The following is a 21425-nucleotide window of genomic DNA, read 5'->3' as shown; positions in this document are numbered from 1 at the left end:
CGCTTCCAGCATCCCAGCCTCTCTTGCTCCGCTGTGGGAAGGTCCCATTGCTGGCTTTCTTCTTGAAATTCTTCCTGGGTTTTCTTTTGGCGAATTGTCTAATGTAATCAGGGAAGACTGGGACTCTACATGAATAACTTGGGACAGCTCATTTACTAGCAAGTAAGCATCTAAAAGCCTCTGGCTGCGATGTTGGGATGTAATGAGCATCTAGAAGCCGCTCTCCACAACTTTCGAGAGATATTGTAGAATCAATTAAGAAACAGGATGACCGAGGAAACAGGTGACTGTTTTCTGACCACGGCGAGGACGCTCACGTGCTTTTCTGTCCACTTGACGGCGAGGACGCTGTGAGCTTCAATACTGTATCACAAAACAAAAAGCAAAACTGAACGAAACAAAAAGATGGGGTCAGAATATTTGATTTGCGTCCGCTGTCGCCCGAGGCCCACACAAACAAAAAACTGAAAACGCTAACAAGTCGAGCGCTTCGTTTGCTGATTCAGAGACGATATGCTGGAGGCGCAGAGAGGGCGAGGGCGGAGATGCTACACACACGACTCCAGATCTTACAGATTCTTCACCAAAAATCGATAATCGTGTTCGATAAAAAAAGAAAAAATGGGGAAAAAAGAATCTATTCAAATTCGGAACTTAAATATATATCCTTGCTACGTCTGTATATTTAATAAGAATCTATGTCAGATCTATTTCTCGTTTGTATCAGAGATTTGTGATATGTTTATCGCAGGAACTTACAAGCTATTCTTGACAACATCAGGCTGGAGCTTTGTGTACAAAGATCTGCATTAGTGTATCCCCCCCACATCTCTCTCTCTCTCTCTCTCTCTCTCTCTCTCTCTCTCTCTCTCTCTCTCTCTCTCTCTCTCTCTCTCTCTCTCTCTCTCTCTCTCTCTCTCTCTCTCTCTCTCTCTCGCGTACCTTTATAATGAGTCAGTGACTGACGTTCAATCATCACCCAGAACCCCAGAAACCCACGAGCACGGAGCCCCCTGAACTCCCAGAGACCCTTGAGCTCTGAATATCTGATTCCGTGAGCCCCAGAGCCCGAGGTGGAGAGCCCCTGAGACACTCCGAGAGTCCTTGAGTCCTGGGACCCGTGCATAACGCCTGCATCGGGGAAGAGGGGCCCCATACATCACCGCACCTGCTGAACCCCGACCAAAAGAGGCGAGATGCCACTCCACACGTTATCAGGGCCGGTGAGGGACCATAAATAATGCGAGTGTGACGTGGCCCGCGGTAATGCCAATGATCGCCGCCTCCTAGATCACTATCCCACCGGCCCCGGTAATTCTCACCTTAGTCGAGTTTGTCTTTCCTCTGAGCGTCGCCACACCACTACCACCACCACTATTATCACCGCTGCCACTACCACCACTACCACCACCGTGGCCACCACCACTATTATCACCGCCGATACAACCTCCTCCACTACCACCAACACCATAACTACCACCTCCACTACCGCCGCCCAACAATCATCGCCTCTTTCACCCCTATTACTACCACCATTACTACTACCCGCTCCGTTCTCGCCAGCGTTCCCAACGTCAAGAAAGTGTCGTACTAAAGTGCCCTAACCTAACCAACCACAGGACCAACGAACATAAAATGGCACATTATGTCAATTTTGCGAGTCGCTGCCATTTTCTTGTACATCAGTTTTTGGCCTTAGGTAAAGTATACGTCAAAATACGACGTGCTATGAAGAAAACGGGTTGCACTACCACCTCCACCACCTCCATTAGCAACTTTAAGACCTGGGGCCAGATTCACGAAAGCACTTACGCAAGCACTTACGAACCTGTACATCTTTTCTCAATCTTTGGCGGCTGTGTTTACAATTATTAAACAGTTAATGAGCTGCGAAGCACCAGGAGGCTGTTTATAACAATAACAACAGTTGAATAGGAAGTTTTCATGCTAGTAAACTGTTTAATAAATGTAACCAAAGCCGTCAAAGATTGAGAAAAGATGTACAGGTTCGTAAGTACTTGCGAAAGTGCTTTCGTGAATCTGGTCCCTGATTCCACCAAAACCCACGATCGTCGTCGCCCCTTAATCAACACAACAACAATTCCACCAAAAATTTGAGCATCAGAATAGGTTAATTGTAACGTAACAATAGACGGGGGCACAAAGGGCTTATAGTCCTCACTCCTCCGTAGACACTATTGGGTAAATACAGCTACTTCTCCCACCGCCCTCCCTGGCTTCCAATCCACCTACCTACTCAGCTTCCTCACGCAACAACAACAATTCCCTATTTAGCACCACCCCCCCCCCAGCCTATCACTTCAACCACCGCAATAACCTCCCCCCCGCAACCGCCACGTCCCACCCATCACCCATTACCGCCACCACAACCCCATCAGAAATGTGTCTCTCGTTCTTCAGTCGGAAGGATCTTACAAACACCGTCTGTGGGAATTGAGGTTCAGATCTTCTAAACTGGTCTCTGATATTGCTACAAGAAGCGTAAGAGAAGCGCTCTGAAAATGTCACAGGTATACGCTTACCAGCATACATTATTATACGTAAATATATCAGTCTATTATACATAGATCCATCCGTTTATTATTTTACATACTTGAAAGAATAACGTAAAATTTAAATGCGAAATTCCTTTCGAAGGTGTTTCCTTAACTACATGTTCAGAGGTTAAGACATGTGTGTATTTAATCCACGGGTCAATATCTTTTGGCCAAAATCATAATCCAAGGATCAATAGCATCCAAAGAGAGATAAATATAGAGTGTAAAAAAAAGAGAGAGAGAGAGAGAGAGAGACTTTGATGATTGTGATGCGGAGCTCAAAGTGTACGATATTAATAGCGAGACAACATCAGCGAATAGAAAATAGTAAAAAATATAGCAAAATAACAGAACAAAACGTTAACACCTTCGAGGAGGCTTCAAAAACAACCACGAGATGAACTGAACGGTGAGAGGAAAAGCATAAGCAACAAAAACGATTACATTTTGTTTTATTTAGACGATGGCTAATTACACGTTATTACATGTGATTGTAACGGCTGCCATGTTGGGAGAGATTGTCATCCCGGTAATTACAGAAAGAAATGATTACGAACCACTTCCCTGGAGGATAATTTAGAGCTGGTTGGAGTTTACTGCCGCCACAATAGATGGCGAGCAGCTAATTGAAGACAGGGGAAAGAAGGGATGAACTTAAACGGATATAATGGCTTGACACGATAATGTGACGGGTGTAACAGAAATAATGGAATTAGTTGTGTTTACATGCTTGTCTTCGTCAACCAGGGCTATTTGGTTGAGCCCCTGGGAGGCTTTGCTTCATCGACCACAGAGAGGGATGAGACCTTACTCTCATCGACCAGAGAGAGAGAGAGAGAGAGAGAGAGAGAGAGAGAGGAGGGGGGTGAGACTGTACCTTGTCAATCACAGAGAGGGGTCAGGCTTACCCTCAGCGACCACAGAGAGGGGAGTGCTCCTACCAGTCAACCTGCGAGAGAGGAAGATTGTCTCCATCGTCTTTATTAAATGAGAAGAAAAGTTACATTCGTTCCTGCAGTAGTGTGAGAAGCTTCTGGCGCTGTGGGAAGAACCAAACGTCGAATTAAGGGGCCTAAATGAATGCTTATTTTATATTTTCCATTAATACTTTGGCTTTCACTCTTGCTGCCACAGAGATCAGTACTGATTAAAACCCTGAATTTATAAATTTTATGAATAACGCTCATGCTTCCCCCCCCCCCCCCCCCCCACACACACACAAACAGCAAAAAGCATATGAGAAAACATGAACAGTACACAAAAAACTCGAGTCATCGAGATGAGCCCTCAGCAGGAAAGACAAGTTGTTCCTCCTCCTCTTCCCTCACCTCCGACGATAACACACATTAAAGGACTAATGTTTGCAGCCGCAATTTTGGGCTGAAGAATCAAGAAAGATGTTGATGGGTAATGATACATGAGTGAGGTGGCTGTCCATCACACAGTAGTCTCTCTCTCTCTCTCTCTCTCTCTCTCTCTCTCTCTCTCTCTCTCTCTCTCTCTCTCTCTCTCTCTCTCTCTCTCTCTCTCTCTCTCTCTCTCTCTCTCTCTCACGCACATGCTACTGCCTAGGTTGCTTGGTCATATATATGTTTGAGCGTTGATAAACGAAAGGGGGAAATGGAGGAGGTAAAGATGCATGAAATAGGTGTTAGAGAATAGGGAGAAAAGATAAAAGTACCGAAAAATTAAGAGACAAGGAAGGAGGAGGAGGAGGAAAATTTAGTGTGTTAAATTGGTAGATGAAAACTACAATGAAACGACAAAATAAAAGACACTAATGAGGAGGAAAGAAAAACAAGAAGAGGAAGAGAACAAAAAATCATGTGGGATATATAGACGGAAAAGATGAACAAGAAGGGTGGAAAAATGAAAAAGGGAAGAGACGTAAATATGAAACTGGAAAATGTATGTGGAGCGACACAGCTATAAATGAGAAACAGGAAAATCAGGAAAAGAAGACTGAGCATTTGGCCATGGGGACCTGAGAACATGAGGACAGGCTGCGTCCTCGTTAACGAAGATCAAATGCTCGTTAATCAAGCCGCTAAAACTCTTGTTTACGAATGAAAACACTTTACACTTGATTCACAACTGATGACGTTCGAATCTTTCTTGAACAGTGCTTCCTTCTTTTTTCGAACCACTTCTCTGTAAACAGCCCGTTCTCATAAATATTGGGCCTAAGGCTCGTTAATCCAGCAACCAAACCCCTTGATTATGACTGAAGAACGCTCTACGCACGTCTCACATTGGATGTCGTTCAATCTTTTCTCGAGCATTGATTTGCTTTTTCTTACTATGTTTGAATGGGATCTCTATAAGCCCATCCTCATACACAAAAACCCAAAGTCCATTCCATGCACCCGCCAAACCACCTGTATATGAATGAAAAACGGTTTACACACGACTTGCAACTAATTTCGTTCGAACACTTCCGGAACAACACTGACGAATTTTGTTCGAACCACAACGCTGTAAATGCTTCACCCACGTACTACAAATACAAATAATCGCCAACAGAACCTAAACACCTAACCTAACCTAACCTAACCTATGCTTATATTTGCACAATATGCTATTGAATGAACAGCATGTTAAAATTTATGAATGCGTCTGTGGGGTCGACCGCTGTATGTAATGGACTTGAGTCGAGGACGGGTTCGTTTCAAACACAAAATATTGCCAAGAGACACAGCCCATCCTCCAAACAAAGATCCAAAAGTGATTCCATGCACCCGCCAAACCCCCTGTTTATGAATGAAAAGCGATTTACACACGACTCACAACTGCTGACGTTCGAACACTTCCGGAACAAGTGCTTCACTGACGAATTTTGTTCGAACCACAACGCTATAAATGCTTCACCCACGTACTACAAATACAAATAATCGCCAACAGAACCTAAACACCTAACCTATCCTATCCTATGCCTATATATACACAATATGCTAATATATTATAATATTAATTTATACTTGAGAAAATTCCCGTTTTGAATGAACAGCATGTTCAAATTTATGAATGCGTCTGTGGGGTTGACTGCTGAATGTAATGGACTTGAGTCGAGGATGGGTTGAGAGACAATATTTAAGTGTTAAGAACACTTAACTTAACCTAATTCAGGACTATCTATACACCAGTTTTTAATATATAATAAAATTAATTTAAATTTGAGAAAAACAAGTTAGAAAACCACAGTAATAAAAACTGACGAATACGTCTTTCGGGGTCGGCCGCAGCATAGACGAGCAACACCTGAGGACGGATGGAGGCCATTCAGCTGTTTACAGTGGTCAGTGAAGGTAGTGTTATGATAAACGTGACGGGAAACGTCTAAACTTTATACTCTAAAGAAGTGCTAGAAAATCGTTACCGCTCATAACAGCCATATATGAGCAACATGTATCCAGTCGGAATGATTTTAGTCTACTGTATCTTATAGTTAGACGAGCAAATGTGTTATTATGGGCGCGGATACTTGAATTAGTGTTTTGCTGGAAGATTAGTGTTTTACTTGTCGAAGACAAGCCTTTACTGCAGTGGTAATATCATATTTTTCTACACCTACAATTCCTCGTCAAGTTTCTCATCTTGTGGTGATCGTCTTGCCTCAGGCTGACCCCACTAGACGAGGCCCACCAGCGCCCTCACCCTTCATACGGTAGGTAACTAGTCGATCCTCAAGCGTCACCTTTATCTGAGCTTATATATATATATGTGTGTGTATCTGTTTAAAGTTGATAATTAATGTGATGATTTTATTATATTTGTGATCTATGATTGAAACGTATAAAGTCATTCCCCTAACGTATAGAAATAATTCGTTGTTATGGCATTACAGGTAAGGTAAGAGTGCTGTTCTTCGAAGGACAAGAAGCCACCAATATTTTGAGGTACGTTCCTATTTCATTTGCTTACGTAGTTACGTTTTTAAGATGTAGGAAACCCTGGGTGTGAGCCTGTTTGTCATTTTCGGTCGCGTTATAACTACTATTGAAGAGAAATGTGTGCAAAAGCAGGCTGGACGTACTGTGCAGACGATGAGTCACAATAACGTGGCTGAAGTATGTTGACCAATCCTCACACTAGAAAATGAAGGGACGACGACGTTTCGGTCAGTCCTGGACCATTCTCAAGTCGATTGTCGTGACCGAAACGTTGTCAACAATACCATCAATCTCAGCACCAAGTGAACGAAGACGCCTGAAGGAGCTCTTAAAGATAATAACAATTCATTTACTTCTGGAAAAGTGAATCTCTTACCGAGTAGGAGAATATATCATCCTTCTCGAGGCCAGTGGCAGAGGACGAAGTGCAGAGAAAGAGACACGGGACGAGGTGCAGAGAAAGAGACACGGGACGAGGTGCAGAAGATGATGCACAGAGTGAAGTGGAGAGAGAGCGAGGCACAAAGCGAGAAACAGAGGACGAGACACAGAGAATGAGGAGTCAAGGACGAAGCACAGAGGACAAGATGGATTGGATGATATATAGATGGAGTAGTAAGAAGGACACTGGAGTCCAGCAATACGAGAGTGCAAGCATGCAAGTGAGAGGATTGGTCAGTGGCAGGAAGAGGACTCGCCCTGACACAGGACCTGGAGGTTACTGTAGGAAAGGTCGAAGGACAAGAGAGAGAGAGAGAGAGAGAGAGAGGGAGGACTGACCGACCCTAGCGAGAGACGAGAGAGCTTCCAGGCGATATAATTCGGCTCCCCCGCCTTCCCATCATCTCTCATATTTCGCGAGCTCGCAGCCCCATCAAGGACAAAAATATGAATATTAATGAGGCCACCTGTATCCCGCCCCTGTGATAATGAGCCGGTCTAGGGCACCCCCTTCCCCAGGCCTCAACCCTCCCTTCCCCCTACCCTTCCCCAGGCCTCAACCCTCCCTTCCCCCTACCCTTCCCCAGGCCTCAACCCTCCCTTCCCTCAACCCTTCCACTGGCCAGCGCCGTAATCTACGGTAAATACCACAATTTATTGAGGTATTTTTTCCTCCGCTCTTACCATTCACGAAGAAGTTGATAACACCGACGCACTTCTCCTGCAGATGAAGCGTCCCCCACAACCTCTAATTATAGATTTATAGCTCGCGGATTATAGATGAATTTTTAGATATCGCCGATAGTAGGGTGGTGGTATCGCGGGAGAGTATCTGGTATCAAGAGGAGGCCACGGTGGACTTGCTGTGCAATACCGGAGAGTCCAGGACTCGCTACCCACACCCCTGAGGGAAGGATTGGGACATGTGGTGGGGCTGGGAGCGTTGAGGGCGAGTTTTGGAAAAGGGGAAAAGAGTAGTGGAGATAGACGAGAGAAGAGTTTGTGGGGTGAATATAGAAAAGGGGAACGGGGTAAGAGGGAGAGGAGACTTTTCTGGATATTAAGAGCAGCTCAAGGATCTAGCAGGTGTCAAGTCTAGTCAACTCCATACGGTCTGATTGATAAATTGTGTATGTTTGTTATAGATATACATGCAACGTTTAAAGCTTGGATTAGTTTAACAGCTAATTACAGATGTTTAGGCATGTATGTATATATATATATATATATATATATATATATATATATATATATATATATATATATATATATATATACACACACACAAAAAGAATAGGGGTGGCAGGAAAAGAAAATATCAAAATGCTCACTGATCCACAAGGTCTTTTCTGAGTACTCATTTTCTTCTCCGAGGCTATGGGTCTCTACAAATGCACCAGAGGTGGTACCCCTTTTAGGTTATTTAGGGTGAGATGAGGGGAAGAAACCCAAAGTGCAGCCTGGTACCCCCACTACATATAAATGGAAATGTCTGTTTGTTTGAGGTTGGAGTGGAGAGCTAAGGCATGGTTGTTAATTGAGGGGAAGAGAAGGGAAGAAGAAGGTAAAAAATAGCAATAAGAGGAATGGGGAGTTGGAGGGGAGACAGACTATCCCGGGCACCGCTAGGTACCTCTTCTTTATAGGGGGGAATTAAAAAATCTATTCTACTGAAGAGAAGGTCTTTTTGTCTGGCTGTCCAAGCTGTCCAATTTGCACTGGGATTGGTCTGGGGTACGGGACGGACATAGACTGGTCGAGATAGGCTTAAATAAAATGCCTTCAGAGTTGTGGGTCTGTAATCCTACCCCACTTGCTATTTTCATTGCCTGAAATTAAATCGTTAAATGAAATCTGGTTATTGAGAAACGTAGAGTTTACTGCGAACTCTTTCATGGGAAGACTTTCCAAAAAAACAGGAAGACTTTCCACTGGAGTGGGAACTCCAGTGGGAAGTCTCTATCTATCCATCAATCATGTCTTACAGTGAAGACAAGATAGACAGATTGATAGATAGATGGATAGATGAATGGATGTATGGATAAATACATAGATGGATGTAGACAGATAGATAGTTAGATGGATCGATAGATAAATAGAATGATGGACGGATGGATGGATAGATATACAGATAGATGCATGGATTGAGGGATAAATGGATAGATACATGGATGGATCGATAGTTGGATGAACGGAGTGGATGGATCGATGGATGGATGAACGGAGTGGATGGATCGATGGATGGATGAACGGAGTGGATGGATGGATAGACGAATAGCTAGAAGGATAGAGAGATGAATGGATGGATGCATAGATGTATAGATGAGATACAGACCCAAACAACGGCAGATACCGCTGAAGTATACTATTATAACAGTGCCAGTACTAATATAACAGTGCCAGTACTAATATAACAGTGCCAGTACTAATATAACAGTGCCAGTACTAATAACAATGCCTATAACATCACATATGCTCTTGGTATCAGGGATGATTATCGCTTGGGTTGTGTGTTTACGGTGACAGGGCGCGTCGGTGCGGTAGATTTATCTGGCTGACACCTGCAATGGAGTGAGCAGGTGCCATGAGTGATCCGGGTAATGTATGTGTGTGTGATGTCATTCCCCCTTCATTGTGTTCCCTTGCTGACGTGACGTATAAGTGTGGTGGTAATGTCTCTCTCTCTCTCTCTCTCTCTCTCTCTCTCTCTCTCTCTCTCTCTCTCTCTTTATTTGTGTTTAACTTTTATTTTTCCTGGTTTCTTTATTAGATGTAGTTTCTACGATCTCAAATTTACACCATAAGATAATATTAAGAAAAATTTTATTTTACTTTGATTTCATATCTATGAACGGAAGTGTGGGTTATAACAAGGCAGTATTGCTGTTGAGAGAGCGCTTCCGTAAAAAGCAATTCTAAATCTCTGAAAACTATTAATGATTACTTTACGTATTTGGAAACTTTGTTGTTTGAACATTAACACACTCGAAAATAACATTTGATCTCGTGGAAGGTATAATCTATCTCCAATATCTTCCAAGAGTATCTCTAAGCTTGTCGAACCCACAGTGGATCAGTTTGTTGTCTTACTGAACTATCTTGAGTTATCTTGAGATGATTTCGAGGCTTAGTGTCCCCGCGGGCAGGTCTCCACCCCCAGGAAGCAGGCAGTGACAGCTGTCTTACTCCCAGGTACCTATTTACTGCTAGGTAACGAGGGCATCAAGGTGAAAGAAACATTTTGTCCATTTGTCTCCGCCTCCACCGGGGATCGAACCCGGAACCTCAGGACTACGAATCCGAAGCGCTGTCCACCCAGCTGTCAGGCGCCCTCACTACAATTTTTTATACGCAATCGACTCCGGTGTAAAAATTGCAGAAGTTTATGGAAATTAAAAACAAACCGTAATATTGACGCTTCGTGGTCCTAATGATTACTGGCTCGTGTAGGTCATGTGGGTAGCCTATAGGTTCTGACGCTTTTCGCTAGGTTAAACCGCTACTTTTCTTACGGTGGGGAAATCGAGAGACCGAGCTGGATCAACGCTCAATACAGCAAGCACGTTATTTTAATTGGTCGCCAGTATCACTGTAGAAATATTGTATCAATATAAAAATGGTTAGGTAGGTTGCTCGGGTTAGGAGGTTTCTATATAGTCGTAATGGCTTGGCGCTTTCCCCCCTGCTAACTCCCTCCTTCCGCTAAAGGGGTTTGACTAACTAGAAACCTCCTAACCTAAGCAACCTACCTAAACATTTTTATTTTGATACTATATTTCTATAGTGATACTGGCTTAGTACGTTCTCCTGATATTTGACTTACCTTACCACCTAATCTATTGAGGTCTATGCACATTAAACATACATATTACTGAGCTTTATTTTTACTTAAGTCATATTTTTAACGGATTAGTCGATTCGGTGTGAAATTCGATCAATTAGATGAGAGTCATCCTATTGCAGTCATTATTCAGAATATCAGTGAAGCAAAAAGGGTGACTCCAGTGAGTTCCACTAAATAGGTGAAAACAGAGATACTGACGAATTGTTGTAGAGAAGATATCACAGTGCATGCGGGGGGCTGAGAAATATGGGGGGACGGTGGTGGTGGTGATGGTGCAAGGGAGGCTGGTGATAGTGGTAGGGAAAATGGTGATCTTGGAGGCGGTAATAGTGACGACTGAATGCGTGAATTTAGCCTCCCTCGAGATACACATCAGGTGAGGTTTCCATCTCTAAAAGTCCCCACCCCCCATATTCCCCCTTTCTAGCCTTTCCTTCATTTCCTTCCTTTAATTTCTTCTCTTCCTTGTCTTCCTTCCTTTCTCCCCCTCCACCGATATTCATTAATTTACCTTGTAACTTAAGGTTTGCTCGTTTGGTCTGCGGAACTACTTCCTCGTCCCGCCACGCGTCTCCCAGGAACTGTCACCTCCCATTTCTCAGCTTGTCGCCTGATTTATTTAATTATATGTATTATCTCCTGCCCGGGGATGGTCAGCGTGTCGTGTGGCCGTCCCTCTCCCGTCACCTCCAAGCCCCTAATCCCTCATTACCGCCCTCTTCCCACATCACCCCTTTCTTCTTCCCACATTCTGTGAGAGGAGATCAATAATCGAAAAGCTATTAAAAGTAAGTCTTTAAATATTCGAAAGGTGAAATGTATTGCTTGGGCTTTCAGCCCTTTTGGGGGTCATTCTGCTTGGGGTCATTCTGCTTGGGGTCATTCTGCTTGGGGTCATTCTGCTTGGGGTCATTCTGCTTGGGGTCATTCTGCTTGGGGTCATTCTGCTTGGGGTCATTCTGCTTGGGGTCATTCTGCTTAAGAGAACGGCCCCAAGACCTTTGTGATGATCAAGAATTCTGGGAGCACTGTGATAGTTTTAAAAAATTTTACCTATAGCTATCTATGGATGGAATGTACAAAATACATTTCTGTTCAGTTCCTCCCAAACCATGACACTTTGTACTGTTGAATTTGTTTCGCAGAGGGACCGCTAAACAAACAAATCCAAATCTACTTTTTTTCATGGTGAAAATAGTGCACACATATGTTCTAATTTAGACCTAACAATGGGTTTATTAATCCTTGCATTATTTATTTAGGCTTTGGATACGTCAGGTTAGCTTCACAGGTAACCTCTGTTTGTTTTAGATGGACCTGTATTTTTTTTTCTTCCTCCTTTAATTCGCAGTATCTACAGGCACTGTTAGACTGAGTTCAGATTACGGTTAGATTGCGTTAGATTGGATTAGACTGCGTTCCAACGACATGTTGGAACCCAGAGATGATGAACCTTCATGTATGCATCCATTAGTAAGACTAGCAACGATTTGCAATCTAAATAAAAGAATGTAACAAAAAGGGGATATATAATTTTTATTTCAGGGTTTGGATGTTTTTAAACAAGGTCTCTATCTTTCATGAGAGGCGAAGACCAATAGTAATCTGACTCAGAGGAATTTCAACTTGACACGCAAAATATTTATTGTAAATATATATGTCGACAATGAAGTAAGTTTTAAAATCGACAGAAAGCAGTTTTGAAGCGCATTCGACGTCTTGTGGGGTATTCGTCCTTAATCTAGATGAAGTTTACCAGTCCTGCCCCGACTATATATAAAATAATAGTTATGATGACCAAACCATACACCAGAAAGTGAAGTAAAGACGTTTCGGTCCAATCCTGGACCATTACCAAGTCGTGTAAGTATTATCAAGTTATAGGACTTGATAATGGTCCAATACGGACCAAAACGTTGTTTCTCCACTTTCTGACGTGTGGTTTGGTCACCATATTTTCTGCAACGTTATTGTGACTCATCGTCTGCAAAATAATAGTTATAATAATAATAATTCCAATTGTTTTAACAATAAATTGTACCATATTGCAGCAAAGACCAAGTAGAAGACTACTAAAGATTCTTCAGTTTAAAGTATACATCGGGGAAGTTTAAAGGAAGCATATATTGGTATAATATTACCGAATTGGAAATTTAACAAGTGGCAAAACCTTCGCTTACAGAAGAATGTTAATATATATTTTTTGCTTTTGTTATTATTTTTTTTAAGGTGCTACCGTGACCAGAAAATGAAATTAAATTTAGTGTTCCAAGAGGTTTAACAGGCGTAGGTAAGTATTTCTTACACATAAGCTTACACATATTCGTAAAACGTAGTATATTTAGGTTCCTTTGGGAGTCAGACAGGTTTGTGTTCGGATTATGTCTCCAGCATGTGTTGTAATGTGTCGGTGGATCAAGTGTTGACAATGATCGGGATGGTGTACAGAGTTGGTTTGTTTTAGTACGATGACCATTGGGTTGATGCAGCACAGTTATCATGCTTATCTCTATAATCCCCGTAGCATCTCGTTATTCACATCCCGCCAAACACACACCGAAACTACAACGTTGGTACAACGTTCGAACAAGTTTTAACACCTAACCAGTTATAACAACCAATATAACACGTTGTAACAACGTTCTAATACGTCATAAACACGTTAAGCCAAGATGTAACAACTTTATTACAAGTTGTAACAAGCGGAAAATAAAGACATTTACAGTTTGTGTTTCCAGGGATCAGAGGCTACAGCCATAGTATAGACACAGCGTAACTTGACTCCCACCAATGGTCATGTGACATAAAAAAAATTGTTGAAATTCAGAAACTTTGATAAGGCAGAGACATTCACCCGATACCAATATGCAGCTTACCATTTTCTATTTTAAAAAATTATATATGTATATATTTATTTTACTCTATACGTTACATTATTTTTTTTATTTATTTACATAACATTAGTTGGCTACCAGAGTTTTCAAGACTGTACCTCAGCTCATGCGCCCCGCCATTGTGGGTCGCGTTATGTGATCTGGTTATGTGTGTATCCAATGGTGGTTGACATGATTGAAATTCATATCTCGGGATCTACGTCTCAATCTGAAATCTTAGTCCATAACCTCATACCTCAGTACTGTTTTTCCTGCTTCACTACACTTAACCCAGACGCTTCTTTCTAAAGTCCTTTATGATTCTGATTCATTTGGATACGTAGTTTTCAACTGCATATAGATGTGTGTGTGTGTGTGTGTGTGTGTGTGTGTGTGTGTGTGTGTGTGTGTGTGTGTGTGTGTGTGTGCAATCATCTCGCGGTCAAATATGCTGAAAATGGACTACTGAAACACGAAGTGGAACCTCTGGCGCTGCTAAGCTTAGCTCGACACCAATTTATTCATTACAGCTGATCTACATATTCACAGCTTAATGTCCCTGCCTTCGTATGCTCTAAAATTTATTCAAATCATTTCTTTGTTCAGAACCATTCCCTAATAACCACTGCAGGTTCCCTCCTCAAAGGACTCCCAGAATTTATGGGACTTTTCCTCATTTTGAATGGCCATCCTTTTCATTAGTGCAATTGCTTCTCCCATCATTATCTCTTCTCCTCGGCTGTCGTTCGTTAATAAGGGTATGACCACGAAATTAACATGTTAACGCCGCATGCGGTAGCCACAATGGCAGTGTCAGTAGAATGATAGGTTGACTCACTTGCTACAATCTCCTGCATACATTATTAGCCTCTTCGTCTCTTTCCTCCTCCTCCTCGTCTGTCTCCTCCTCCTCCTCTTCCTCCTCCTTCTCACCTGTCTTCCTCCTGATTATACCTGCCTGATTACCTTTTCTCACCTCTCTTCCGGTCAGCAGCTGGGGATGGAGCGACGCTTCGCTCGCGCGCCGGACAGAAAGGGCAGGTAAAGTGAAGAAATTGTTACCCATTTAATTGTCTCGTCGAATTGCTCGGTCGTTCCATGCATTTTGAGTTTATTGAGAGTTAATGCTGTATATACACTCTATCAAGTTCTTGTTTGAGTGTATTATTGTTTTTGTTGAATGTGCTAGTGTTGTTGTCATTATTATTAGTATTAGTATTATTATCGTCAAGTACCCCATTGCGTAGTGCTACGTACATTATTTTTCATTTCACGCACCTTTTCACGCACCACTCTACCCACCACTCCACCAGTCCACCCACAACTCCACCAGTCCACCCACCACTCCACCACCCACAATTCCACCAGTCCACCCACCAGTCCACCACCCACAACTCCACCACTCCACCCACAACTCCACCAGTCCACCCACCACTCCACCAGTCCACCCACAACTCCACCAGTCCACCCACCACTCCACCACCCACAACTACACCAGTCCACCCACAACTCCACCACTCCACGCACCACCAACTCACGAACTCTCACGTATAACCTGGACCTACCTTAAATACCCGCAATAAAATTCCCGAAAATGAACTTTGCAATTCTCTACAGGTGTCAACGCCAGGACCATTTACCAGTGTTGATAATGATGGCAAAGGAAGGGTTACCTTTGTGAGTTATAAAATATAAACATAGTTATCATATTTGATAGGTCGTGCCCAGAAAATTATCTGCGCCTGCGCGGCAGAGACGCTTGGACTGGCCGTCGCGGCCTGATTGTATCTTGACCTCTCTGGTTTGGGGAGAAAAGTGCCGGAATTATCCCGTCCTGAGCGCCGCTGCTTGGGCCTCTCTGACTCGTGGTTGGCGGAGTAATCATATTTTGCTCGTGAAACTGTTTATGGTGTTGCGAGAGCGAAGAAAACCCGTGATTACAGGTATGTTCTTCAGACAGACAGCCGCCGCCGGCCCCTCTGCGTGCGCGCACCGCCGCCTGCCGACCAGGCACCGCGGGCCTAAAGTTTTCGCAGCGGGCGGGCCAAAATGGCTCTTAATTTAGCGGTCTTGTGCAGCGGTTTTCGTGTGGCAATTAGCATGCGGTTAGGCAAAGTGGCGGTGGGTGTGAATGCGCCTTTTTACAAAGGGGCTGGACTGTGCAAGAGAGTACTGCATGAGATGCTTAACCAAACATATGCTTTAACCTCTTGCCTCTCCAAGCTTACGATCCACCTAGGGACCTCGTTCTTGCCCCGCACCCATGACCATCTCGCCCGGAACTACAGCCCTGTGTTAAAAGATGGCTCGCTGCTCCAATAAGTTTATGTTTAAATAAGGGTTGAGCAGATTTATGCCTCAGATAACGTAGCCTAATGAATCAACGAGGTGCCATAAAGCCAACAATGGCCGGCTTCGAAGTCGGCACTAGCCAACAAAAGAATCTATAATTACGGGGAATCTCAGGCAAGCCGTTCCTAGGCGCGAGTCTCCCAGAACTAGCCATGTGTTTGGGATAATATCGTCATTATGGCAAAAGGTTTTGGCGATTATTCCGAAGTTTTTCCACGATTATACGCTGGATTTCGCGAGCCGGAGCAAGGTTCCCGAGATCATAGCAGTTGTGGACAATTAGTTGGGGAAAGCAATCGGTGATTCCGAGCGATATATCTTGCGACTTCGGTTAGATTTTTTGGCAGCGCGATTATTGGGGAGATTTTTTGGGGCGATTACTCGCCAGGCGGCGAGACCTAATGGCGCGAGATGCTGTTGAGTGGGTGCTGGGCTCGTCGCCCCGATCGTGTCTGACCCATCACGCAAATTTATCTTCAGTACAGTCACCACCTCAGTCTCACATACGTCTCTCCCTCAGGGTCTCAGACCATTTTTACTCCTTAAAGTCTCTCTCCAACTCTTCCTAAATTCCTCGCAAATCTTTCCGGCAAGCTCTTATACCCTACCAAACTCATAGATTCCCTCGGTCAAAGTCTCCTGGCCACAGTCTCCTGGCCACAGTCTCCTGGCCACAGTCTCCTGGCCACAGTCTCCTGGCCACAGTCTCCTGGCCACAGTCTCCTGGCCACAGTCTCCTGGCCACAGTCTCTCGCTTCAGCTCTCACCCTCTTCTACTCTATGGCTCTACTTTGTTCTTGTTGAAGATGATGCAGATGTTGACACCACAATAGCTGCTGGTGGACTGGTGTGGCTATTCACAGGCCGGCTCCTACAAGGTCTTAATACCACTTCAACCCTTCCATCTCCCTGGGTAATGTGGCGATGGATGACTGCGTCTAAATAAGCTTCAGTTCTCTCTCTCTCTCGACAAAAGCGTTGCACTTAACCTGAGTAGCGGCGGCTGCAGCATCAGGAATCAGTCCATCCACGTCCATATTTTAAAGTCATATTCCCGCGGTGAGAAATGTGCGTGGAACTCATCGGTAAAGGGGGCCGTTAGCGAGGTATGGCGCGGGTACTGACGAGGTGGGGCCAGGGAAGGAAGGCCTTTTAAAAGAGCGTAATGTCTCTCCTCTGTTCAGGAGCCAAATATGGTCATCCAGGTAGTGCAGGAACACTGGGCGTTGAGTGGCGCCTTGGTCGGCTCTGTTATACAAGCAATAAATTTATCATAAACGCGTAAACGAGTTGCCATTACTTTGTCTTTTGAATATTCCGTTTCCTAAAGGTGCCGGCTTCACACTGGCAAGTATTGAGGAAAGCGCCTGGCAGAGGCCATTACGATGACGCTGACCTCCGCTAATAATTGAATGTTTCGTGAGCGGTCCGGACAGAAGGACTTTGAAGGCTCGCAGGAAAATGGCCAAAATATAGGATGCCATATAACCAATAGTGATTATAGTAACACCATTATATAGGCGCTGAAGTAAGCGTGTTACACTTAACTCGAGCAGGAACAGCGAGGGATAATTTGTTGTGTTAGGGAGTTACTCACTTAATCGTCCGCGTCTTATTTATGGTCCAGTGTACCGGCCTTAAGGCTGCTACAGGGGGCATTATGCCTCCTCCAGGTCCGTGTCTTATTCCTTCTCCAGGTCCGTGACTTATGCCTTCTGTAGTGTACGTGTCTCCAGGTCCGTGCCTCCTCCAGGTCCGTGCCTCCTCCAGGTCCGTGTCTTATTCCTCCTCCAGGTCCGTGACTTATGCCTTCTGTAGTGTACGTGTCTAGAACAACAACCACCTGCTCTAATATCACCAATAACACCCGTCTCCCTGCCTTAACCTCTATAACCAACATCACCTCGTTCTCTAGCACCCCCCAACAACCAATTCATATCAAAATCTTTATTCATAAATGGTTGTACGTTTATAATTGGGAACGTTTACATAAACATCACAATACATTAATTACATAAGAGTCATAATAACAGTTCGAAGACATTGTCATTATCAGAATGAGAGTCAAAAAAATTTATTCGTAACAACTTATGAATCATTAGAGTAATCACTGAACTAAACAGATGTACAGCAGTCTAAATCATATTTACATTTTTGACATAGAGTGACATTTAGATTACAGTTTGATTTTGATATACATTGCAAAAACAAAGTGAGGAGTAGCATTAGAGAGGTAAGTGAGATATTGACACAATATATGTATATCATAAAATCAAGATAAATAAGACCATTAGAAATAGAACTAATAAAAACTAATCATAGAAATGAAGTTGTAGAAATTTCCACATCAACAGATCCTGGGGCATATCCCGGCTCAAACTCACTCCAAACACAGCACAAATATCTGTGATCTAACTTCAAGTAACGATAAAAGCCTTTCAATAATTCTTCTCTTTGGGACAGAAGTGTCTTCATAATTCCAAATATCAAGTTGGGGCTCTCCTTGTTCTCTTTAATTACGAGCTGTGTTTTCCAATCCTGTAAACCTGCAACATCATACATCATCATGTATTATTATGTCGTTTTTTCTAACAATTAAGTTTATATTTCTGGTAAAGTAGGAATGGTCAGTGATAAGTGAGGGAATTATCAGGGGAAAACGGCAAGCCATTACGACTATGTAGCCCTTGGAAGGGGTCAGGATAAGGATTTGGGATGATATGGGAGAAAGGAATGGGGGTCCCAACCACTCGGACGGTCGGGGGATTGAACGCCGACTTGCATGAAGCAAGACCGTCGCTCTACCGCCCAGCCCATGTTATTGGGGAAAGTGATAATTGAGTGCTTGATACAAGAAACTGATAGCTGGATGGGTTGTTCCTTTCAGACAAAATGATATTATTATTTTTTAATTGTTTCTTGTTGTGGGTGTGTGTACATGACACCACCACCATAACCATCATGACCACTGCCTCCCCAAGCACCACCAACACCACCACATCCCCCATCCTATACCACCATCTCCTTTGAACAAATCCACAAGGGCCGTGACGAGGATTCGAACCTGCGTCCGAGGGCATCCCAGACGCTGCCTTAATCGACTGAGCTATTACAATCATTTGATTCATCACGCAATTGTGACCATCTCCTTCCCCTTTACCTTTAACCCCCATTTCGGAATCGGTATAAATCCAATTGCTAATCCCAGGAGCACACATTAACAGGGTAACATCTCCCGCATATGGGACGCTTGCAAATATGAAAACGTTGATTAGAAGCCCAAATTGTTAAGTCAATCTATACAATCTTTGTACAGTATGCAACACCAGCATGTAATCCGCTCCCTAGGAGGCATAAAACCAAAATTGAAAAAGTACGGAGGTATGCTACAAGATCAGTGTCAGAGCTGAGAGGGTTAAGCTATGTGGATAGGCTAATGGAACTAGATCTCACAGCCCAAGAGAACAGATGAAACAGATCAGATATAATAGCAGCATACAAGATACTGAAGGGAATTGACAAAGTGAACATAGCCTGCATAAGTTGAGAGAAAGTAGGTAGAAAGGACATAAGCTAATGTAATTATCAGGACAAAAAGCTAAGCCAGAATCCTGGAAACGCAGCCGAATCGAAGAGTTGTAAGGAAATACTCGGTCCCTGAACTAGTTCTCAATTTACGGGTTATTCATGCCCGTGCCATCTCTTGGGTGGCTTATTCTTCATCAATCAATCATCGGGTTTTCAATAAGTGGACTGCACTGAAAGATGTGGAAGTTGCCTCCATCCACAATTTTATGGCCAGATTCGACAAAGAACTCAAACTTCTAGAGAGTTAAACTATAGCACAAGGGATACAATTAGGCTATTAGGCGGGGCTTACAAGCGAGGCCTCACTCCCCGTAAACATATAAAGGTAAGTATTGATAGGTAAGTCCCACCACCTCAACCTCCGCTACCACCAACACATTTGCCCTCACCACCATAGCACCACCACCACCACCACCACCATAGCACCACAACCACCACCAGCAGCACCTCCGCCCTTACCACCATAGCACCACCACCACCACCACCGCCACCACCACTAGCACCTCCGCCCTCACCACCATAGCATCACTATCACCACCACAACCACCACCACCACCACCACCACCACCACCAGCACCTCCGTCCTCACCACCATAGCACCACCACCACCACCACCACTAACACCTCCGCCCTCACCACCATAGCATCACTATCACCACCACAACCACCACCACCACCACCACCAGCACCTCCGTCCTCACCACCATAGCACCACCACCACCACCACCACCACCACTAACACCTCCTCCCTCACCACCATAGCACCAACACCACCACCACCACAACCACCACCACCACCACCACCACTAGCACCACTACAGCACCACCAACACCACTAACACCTCCGCCCTCACCACCACTATGACATCAGCCGTTCGTGACTGGAGTCTGTAAATCTGCGTCTTGTTGGTTCATCAGATAAGGTGAGGATCGCAGGCAGGCAAGAGGGCGAGTACCCGTGTCCCGCTTCCACTAATGATACCAATTGGCAGCTGGACTCCCAGATATTCTCCTCTTTTGATGTTATTGGCCATCGAGGAGCTTGTAGAGGAGGAGGAGGAGAATTGAACAGGATGAAAAGGAGGATGAAGAGGGAAAGAGAGAAGAGGATTGGAGAGGGCTGAGGGAGAGTCACTTTTCTTGAACTATTAGTGTGTAGGGTTAAACTAGGGATGATACTTACTAGAGAGCTGAGGCTGAGTGGATTGGTTGGTTAATTATAAGTGGATAGCGAAGTGGTCTGGTCCTGGTGGACCACACTCACACACAACTAGGTGAGCACACATACACATACACACACACACACACACACACACACACACACACACACAAGTAAAAAAAAAAAGTAGTTAGTAAACAGTTGATTGACAGTTGAGAGGCGGGCCGAAAGAGCAAAGCTCAACCCCCGCAAAAACACAACTAGTAAACACAACTAGTAAACACACACACACACACACACACACACACACACACACACACACACACACACACACGCCCACACACACACACACAGCCTCCAAGACTGACTCATTCATCACGAAGAAATACTCATCTACGTTTATGACGTCACAGGATTGAGTCATCAGTCAGACTCCAGTTGATGATGGAAAGTGTCCATCAACTCTGCTCCACAACCGTCCCTGTCCATCTAAACTGATGCTCAATATTTTTATTTTGTTTCTAATATTCCAAAAATTGCTTTGTCGACGTGTTCCGTTATATCTATAGTTAATTAGGCATAAACCGGAACACAGATGCAATGAAATAGAGAGATTCATTAGAAACAGGTCTAAGGACACGGCTGCACTAAAATAGGAGAGAGAGAGAGAGAGAGAGAGAGAGAGAGAGAGAGAGAGAGAGAGAGAGAGAGAGAGAGAGA

General features: G+C 43.9%; 1 protein-coding gene across 1 annotated transcript in view; it reads left to right on the top strand.

Annotated features, from left to right (window-relative positions):
• The first annotated feature begins 5883 nt into the window (after positions 1–5883).
• LOC123745067 (GATA-binding factor 2) overlaps positions 5884–21425 on the top strand; it is a 147274-nt gene continuing 131732 nt past the window's right edge. Inside the window, exon 1 of the mRNA XM_069306236.1 lies at positions 5884–6222. The gene's annotated coding sequence lies outside the window, so the exon portion shown is untranslated. The remainder of the gene's footprint in view (positions 6223–21425) is intronic.

The sequence above is a fragment of the Procambarus clarkii genome, chromosome 57, assembly GCF_040958095.1.
Source record: "Procambarus clarkii isolate CNS0578487 chromosome 57, FALCON_Pclarkii_2.0, whole genome shotgun sequence".
Lineage (NCBI taxonomy): Eukaryota > Metazoa > Arthropoda > Malacostraca > Decapoda > Cambaridae > Procambarus > Procambarus clarkii.
Note: the sequence above shows the minus strand (reverse complement) of the source record. Positions and strands in the feature narration are given on the sequence as shown.